This window comes from Pipistrellus hanaki (assembly GCF_964339955.1).
Source record: "Pipistrellus hanaki genome assembly, chromosome: 6".
Taxonomy (NCBI): Eukaryota; Metazoa; Chordata; class Mammalia; order Chiroptera; family Vespertilionidae; genus Pipistrellus; species Pipistrellus hanaki.
This window is the reverse complement of record NC_140508.1, coordinates 64,134,348-64,141,811: the sequence shown is the minus strand read 5'-3', so window position 1 is coordinate 64,141,811 and position 7,464 is coordinate 64,134,348. Positions and strand designations below refer to the sequence as shown.

General features: G+C 48.5%; 1 protein-coding gene across 2 annotated transcripts in view; it reads right to left on the bottom strand.

Moving 5' to 3' along the window:
• Window positions 1-640: 640 nt before the first annotated feature.
• Window positions 641-7,464, bottom strand: part of KBTBD12 (kelch repeat and BTB domain containing 12) — a 30,091-nt gene continuing 23,267 nt past the window's right edge. Inside the window, exon 7 of one of the 2 annotated variants that reach the window (XM_084886929.1) lies at window positions 641-1,984. The gene's annotated coding sequence lies outside the window, so the exon portion shown is untranslated. Of the gene's footprint in view, window positions 1,985-5,991; window positions 6,992-7,464 lie in introns of those variants that run through there. The other variant, XM_084886930.1, reaches the window with a different exon arrangement.

Here is a 7,464-nt window from a genome sequence, read left to right as displayed (position 1 = left end):
TGCCTGCATGAGGCAACCAATCGATGTGTCTCTCTCACATTGATGTTTTTCTCTCTCTTTCTCCCTCCCTCCCACTCTCAAAAAAAAAAAAAAAAATCAGTGGGAAAAATATTCTGGGGTGAAGATTAAAATAAAACAAACAAAAAAAACACAACAGTTTGAATAGGTTTGAGGAAAAAGAATTCTAGAATTATTTAGCTCACATAGATTTAAACAAAGATTGACCTAATTTTCTAAGGGCTTAGGAAATGTCAGACCCAATTTCTCTCCATTAATTTGCTGTTGTCTTTCGAATATAGGCCCCTCCTCAGAGTGACCTTCAAAAGTCCCAGGCTTTATAGTTTAAAGTCTAGCAGACGGAGAGCTTTTGTCTTCCACACAATTCTCACAGAAGTCCTGAAATTGAGTTTAATCAAATTGACTTGGTCCAAGTGTTCATTCCTGAACCATCACTGTGACCATAGGGGCCAGAACAAGTTGACTGGCCATTAATCTCATCCAAATCATGTGGACTGAGAATGTCCCAGGGGAGGTTATATCTATGATGGAAAATCAGGGAGCTACTTACAGAAGAAAGAATGCATCCATCCACCCCCCTTTCCCCCCCCCCCCCACACCTGTTTGCAGCTTGCCACTGTGGAAAGAGCATTGGGTATAGAGTCCAACAGACTTCCATTCCCATTCTGTTCCCATTTTGCTCAAATATTTAATAGTCAACTTGATTTATTTAAAATATCTAAGTTTCAGTTTTTTAATCTATCAAAGAGAGGTGATAATATGCAGTTGTGGTGAAGATTAAGTGAAATAACGCATGTGAAAACACCTTAGGAAAATGCCTGATCCGGAAAGTCCAATGTTTGCTAATTTTTGTTGTTGTTATTTCGTTAATAACTAAAGCTTCTTTGTAGCATCCAGAGGCAAGTTGGCCTTTCTTGCAAGAAAAAGTTATTATAAGAATACGTAATTATTACACTAGCTACCACTTACTGAGCATTTCCTGTTACCACTTCTGTTAGGCGGCTGGTATGACTCTGCAGACTGTGCTGCCCAGCTCCCCTGCGGCCAATCTCACGGAATCTAACGAGGATGGCGCCACCTAGGGGTGGCAGTGCAACAGTTCGTGCACTAATTCAATCCTCTCGAATACTGAAGAAAGTACCATTAACCGCATTTTGCAAAGAACTTTGTAATTTGGGTTAAGGAACTTTGCCAAGGTTCTTTGAGCATCAAGTAACATGAACAAATGGAAGTCGCACACTTCGGGGACACTTTACTGCGGCATTTAGAAAGAATCTTAAGATACAGAATTATAACCTCTTTTGGTTAAGTTTATTCCCACGTATCTCCTTTGTTGTTGCAATGGTAAATGGGAGGTTTTTTTTATTTTATTTCTTTTTCTGAGAGTTCATTATTGGTGTATAAAAATGCTGTGTATTTCCATTTCACAGTACCAGCTTCGTCGGTGGCTGACCCTCCTGGCCCCAGCCAGCTCCAGGCTGAATGCTTCTCTATTTCCTCCAGGTGGCAGAGCTGTCCCAGAGCCTCCCCTCCCCTCCCTGGCCATGTGTGCTGGCCTAGGAGCCAGCAGGAGAGCTCCATCCAGCCAGGCTCCCTCAACAGGGGGTGGCGGTCAATGCCTTTTAATCCTTGGGCTGCAGCAGAATTCCTGAGGGAACCTGGAGTGTCTTTGGCAGTAGAGAAGCAGGGGGACATCCAAAAGGGGAAGAAATGCCAGAGGGGTGTGTTTTCTTGAAGCCACTGGCTTCTCCAGCAAGGAGTCCTTCTCCCCTTCCGGAGAGGGTGGTGGTACCTGGGGCAGGTGCACAGGCCCAGCTGCTTTATCTACCGACGGTCCACTGGCTCTCCCTCAGCCCCATGATTGGCTCTTCTCCACAGCACATGAGGCCCAAGCCTGAGTCCTCATTCCTTCCTCTGGATACTAGGCATCAGTTGCCTTTTCTCTCACTGGAGTGAGATGTAGGGCCTGGGGTGGGGAGGAGAGGGGGTTAGGTCTATCTGCCCCTTTAAGAGAAGCCACTCGCTGCAGCTCAGCGAGGGCCAGTGTTTTCCCCTAGGTCACGTAGCAAACTGGGCTGAGATGGAGCCATACCTCAATGTCATAAAGCCTTTCCCCTGACCGCTCTCCCCACCTGAGACTGGCCAAGGGGCCCAGTGAAGCTGGGGCAGAGGATATTCTGCCCAGGGTTCCCTGACCTCCCCTCCATACACGCATCTCTCCAAACCCCAGTCCTGTCAGCCGTTCCCTGTCTTAGAGTCTGGACACCTGGGGAAGTCCACACTTGGCAGCCTGGTGCCCCAGGCGCTGAGACCGGGGCTGGCCAAACTGTCGTGCCAGGACCCCCTCCTTTCTTCTCTTCGCACAATTCTGCACCCACGCAGTTCCAGAATTTTCCAACCTTTTCCTGGTCTCTCCCACCCCCCAATCCATGCCCTCTGCACCTCTGTGAAGACCCCCGATGCCCTCTCTGCTACACCTCTCCACTCTTCACCGTGGCCAGCTCTGTGCCCGGGACTGGTGCACAGGGCTCAGTGAGCCCTGCCAGTGACAGGGTGCCACTGCACCACACAGAGTGAAGGCCACGGAAGGGACGCTTCTGGGAAGGGTGTGAGGGCATTCCAGGTGCAGCATCAGCCTGTGCAAAGGGAGGTAGGGAAGTCACAGGAGATTCCAGATTCCTGGGGTTTAATTACTGGACGTGTAAATATCTCCCGGGAGCAAGGGGAACTCTTGGTGCACGTGACCGAGAAACGTAGGCAGAAAGGAAGGTGATCCCTTTTGCTTTTGAATAAGCAAAGAAACCAGAGAGTGATTTCTGAAGTTTCCCCACCTATAGTTTTGCTTTTTATAAAGTGAGAAATTATTGTCTGTCCCCTGCTTTTCAAAAGGACGAGAAATTCCTAATGTAGTGGCCCTGGGAAATAAAGGGGCAGCCGCGGGACCCCAGGGAGCCTACCTTCGCCCCCTGGTGGTGTGGGGAGAGGAGGTCTCAGGACACAGCAGGAAGCTACCGGACAGATGGCTGGGGCATCTGATTCCTCTCGCCTCCTGCCTGGCAGCCACAGCGGGAAGGCTTCTGAACACTTCATCCTGCCTGACGCTGTGCAGGAGCTCCAGCGCCTGGCCTCACTTCGCCAGGAGGTGGTGCAGGTGAGCAAATGCAGAAGCAGCAGTGAAACGCCTGCTGGGTCCAGCCCACAGTCAGGCAGCAGGGAGTAGGGGTCCTGAGTCCACTCCACTCCACTCCACTCCACTCCAGCACTGGCCAGACTACAGTTCATTTTCTTTGTTCCTTTGTCCCACTCAGCCTCCACCTGGATTCTGCCAACAGCCTCCTACCAGGTTGCCTGCTCCTGTCCACCCTGAGGTGTGGCCACCAGCATGACCTTTATAAAGTCCCACCCTGGCTTCCATTAGGCCCACCCCGCCTGTCTCAGTCTGCTGTTATAGCCGCCTGCCCAAAGCTGCTCTCCGTTCCTGCACAGCAGGCCTCTTCCAGGCCAGGGCCTTTGCACAGGCTGCCCCTGCACCTGGAATGCCCTTACTCTTTCGTGTTCATCTAGCAAACCCAAGCCCTTGGTCACTTGCTTGTGAGGGGAGCCCCACCAAAGCTCCCTAAAGCTACGGCCTCCCCCCTGGATCCTTCCGCTGTTTGGGCCACTTTGCTCTAACCAGAGAACCACCTGACCTGTGTGAGGACTCGTGTTTAGTGTCACACACTTCCTTGACTTCCGGGGAATGCATGCACGGCTTCATGTTAAGGGAGAATGGAGGTCACCCCACAGGCAGGAGCCTTTCCTCGTCACTGCCCGCCCCCTGGATGTCACAGGGGTCTCTGAGATGGTCTCTGACTGAGCACCTGCATGTCCATTTGCCATTGTTATCTGTGGTGGCACCCAAACTTCCGTGTCCACATGAAGTTCTGCACAGGCTGTGCACAGGAGAATCATGGGTGGTCTTAGACATTAGGCAGAATAATGGTTTTCTCCAAATGAACATCCTAATCCATGGAACTTGTAATGTGCAGTCCTTCCTCCATATCTGCAGGTTCCACATCCATGGAGTCAACCAACCACAGATCAATATTCAAGAAAAGAAATGTTATGTTGTGCCGAAACCGGTTTGGCTCGGCCTGCAAGGGTCCCACATTCAATTACTGTCAAGGGCATGTGCCTTGGTTGTGGTGCATCCCCAGTGGGGGGTGTGCAGGAGGCAGCTGATTGATGTTTCTTTCTCATCGGTGTTTCTAACTCTCTATCCCTCTCCCTTCCTCTCTGTAAAAATCAATAAGATATATTTTAAAAAAGAAATGTTATGTTGTTACTGATATGTGCTCTGTAGTTAGGTCTATGATGTGTCTGTGCTGAACAAGTACAGACTTTCTTCTCGTCATTAAACAATACAGCATAGCAACTGTTTACATAGCATTTACGCTGTATTAGGTAATGTATGTGATCTGGAGATGATTTCAAAGTAAACAAGAGGCTGTCCATAGGTTATATGCAGTTACTGTCTACTTTAATAAGGGACTTGAGCATCAGCAGAGTGGTCGGGAACCTTCAGGAGGCAAACAATCGATGCATCTCTCATGGATCTTACTTTCTCTGTCTCTCCCCTTCCCTTTCACTCTTTCTAAAAAAAAAAAAAAAAAAAATCAATGGGAAAAATATCCTCAGGTGAGGATTAACAACAACAACAAAGTGGGAGAGGGAGTCAGACAAGAAGTGTGATAGCAAGAGCAGGGCGGGGCAATAAGATGGCTGGATATGGAAATGGAGGAAGGAGCCGCAAGTTAAGAAATGCCATCAGTTGTACTTATATGCATGTAAAACTCTGGGGAGGGGGGGTATATATGGGAGGGAAGGGCAATATTAAAATATGTACACAGATAATAATTAAAAAAGAAAAAAAAAAAGAAAAGAAATGCCATCGGCCTCCTGAAAAAGGAGGGACAGACCCTTCCCAGAGCTTTGGAAGGAGTGCCGCCCGGCAGACACTCCAGTTTCAGCTCACAGAGATCCACGTTAGACTTCTGAGTTGCAGAAGTGTAGGAATAAGTGTGTGTTGTAATGAAGCCACGGAGTGTGTAAAGATTTGTTTGGCAGCAATAGGAAGTAAATGCAGGGATAATTACAAGGCATTTTTGCCTGATGTGGGTTTAGACTAATCTCTCACAAGGTGCCATGTCGCTGTATTTGCACATCTCTTTTCTTTCCAGATGTGAACTAGGCGAGAGCCCGGCCTTGAATCCAGTCTCTCTGCCCTGAGCAGTGCCTGGCTCAGAGGAAGCGCTCAACTGACCAGCTTTTTGATCTTCTTCCTGCATGTCTTCTCTCTGAGCAGCGGCAAGATGTCCTCTAGCTTTATTTTGGGAATCCTGGGAGTGCCTAGTTCGGGGCTGAGCAGCTATATGTACTGAGTAGAGATAGGGAAAGGGGGAGAGAGTGACGTTTATCTGGAGCCAGGGGCTGTCAGATCCATGCCCCAGGGGGCCTCTGCCCTCTCCCTGGTCCACTCTCGCCATGGCACACCCCCTGGGATGAAGCAGACCCAGGACTGGCACTCTTCCCTTTGGTAACGTTGCTCTAAGACTCACAGCACTGGGAGGGCAGAGAAACGAGCTTTCAGCAAGGCTGCTGGGCCATAAACCATGCCTCTGACGGGAAGGAGGTGTCCTTGCTGGTGAAAAGCCTCATGTTTGGCTGGGATCTGAAGCTTCAACTACTCTTTCCAACATGCGTATTTTCCCCAAGCTCCATGCCACTGGAGATTATCTACTGCTGAGTTTCTTAACGCTGCAGGGTGGGCGTGGCCTCCCGTAGGATGCTGCAGCTATGCCTGAGTTGTCCAGTTGCCTTGCTCCTGATGCTCTGTTGGCTGGTCATTAGCCCACTCTGGAGATGCTCAGCACATCTTGGGCATAGGAACCCCTTCTTCAAATGAAACTGACATGGATTTGCAATAAGAAAAAATAAGATGAAAGTGATCGTTTATTGGTAAAGTTTTGTAAGTTCAAATTCAAAGCATTTGGCTCATTATAAAGTCAACCAGAGAGAACAGTGATGCATTCTTTATGAACACAAACTGAACCAGGGTGTGCTTGACAGCTGCAGCCTTCTATCAGCCTCAGCATCCAAATCACTTCCCGTTTAGGATACATTGCTCAGTGTCAAGCAATCCTGCTTCATAAAGAGAAGAACTAGCAAATAGCCAAAGTTTTACAAGAGCCCTCCATGTGATATTGGGACAGCATTCAGGTAAAATGAAAAAGGATTGATAGGAAAATGTTGTTTCAAAGATGAATCTCTACCAATATGTAACAACAGGAGGGCAGAAGGGTCTAGTTTTGAATTACAAATGTGAAAGTCAGTCAAGAAACACCAGAGCTTAAGAAAACACTAAAGCAAACCGCTGTTTGTTTCAGCACGCCATACGGAGGAGCTGAAAGGCTGGGTCTGGGAAATTAAGAACTGTCTCAAACCACATCCACCCCAAGAGATTGCACTCAAGCGCCAGGTTGTTCTGGGCACTATGCTTTGGGAAATGCTGAGTGCAACAGTAATGATGATAATAATAATGGCAGCTAATAAATGTTTACCGTTTTAGTGTCTTACACACACTTTGGTCAGCGTTTTCTCACTCAATCCTCACACCAACCCTATAAGGCATTTTTCTTCCCATTCTGTATATGAGGAAAATACGGCATTAGAAAGGTTGTATTGCCCCAGATCACACAGCTAGCTAGGTAGAGTTGGGACGAAAGCCTAGATCTGAAACCCAAGGCATCTAGAAATGTGTCATGACATGCTAGCAAGGCCTCCATGATCCAGGGAAATGTGACAGCTTCTGTTTAAACAGGAGCAGGTGCAGGGGTCCCATTAAGAGGAGGTTAGGCAAGCAGCGACCTGTGGGGATGCTCCTCCACCATGAACACCACCAGCCAGTACAGCCCTCGGGGAAGAACTGCTCTGCCTTTTCAGAGAGAAAAAGAATTCATGGATTAGAAGACCTTCCAGCAGGGAGAAGAATCAACTCATTTACCTCAGATTCCTGGAAATGCTCAGAGACCCAGCCCTCAGACTGAGAATTGCTACTCTGTGTGGGTCACCCAAAGACCCCTAAGTGCCAGGCACTGCAGTGGGCACTTGGGTGCAACTGCAGAGAGACAGACATGGCTCCTGCCCTATCTAGCCTACTAGGGGACAACCTACCTTGGGTCTAACTGGGCACCCCCCCATCATGGTGGCAGGAGCAGGTTTATAACTGGCTCATATCCATGGACCCATCCCTCCTGCCTAGTTTAACGGCTAGAACCTGGGGACATGGAAGAGAAGTCACAAAAGTCACATAACTCTACACCAGAGAAGAACTATTCTCATCTAAGAATGTGTGCCTGAAGCCAAGTTCTAGGGAATTTACTAACCACTCCTACTTAAAAGGGAGCC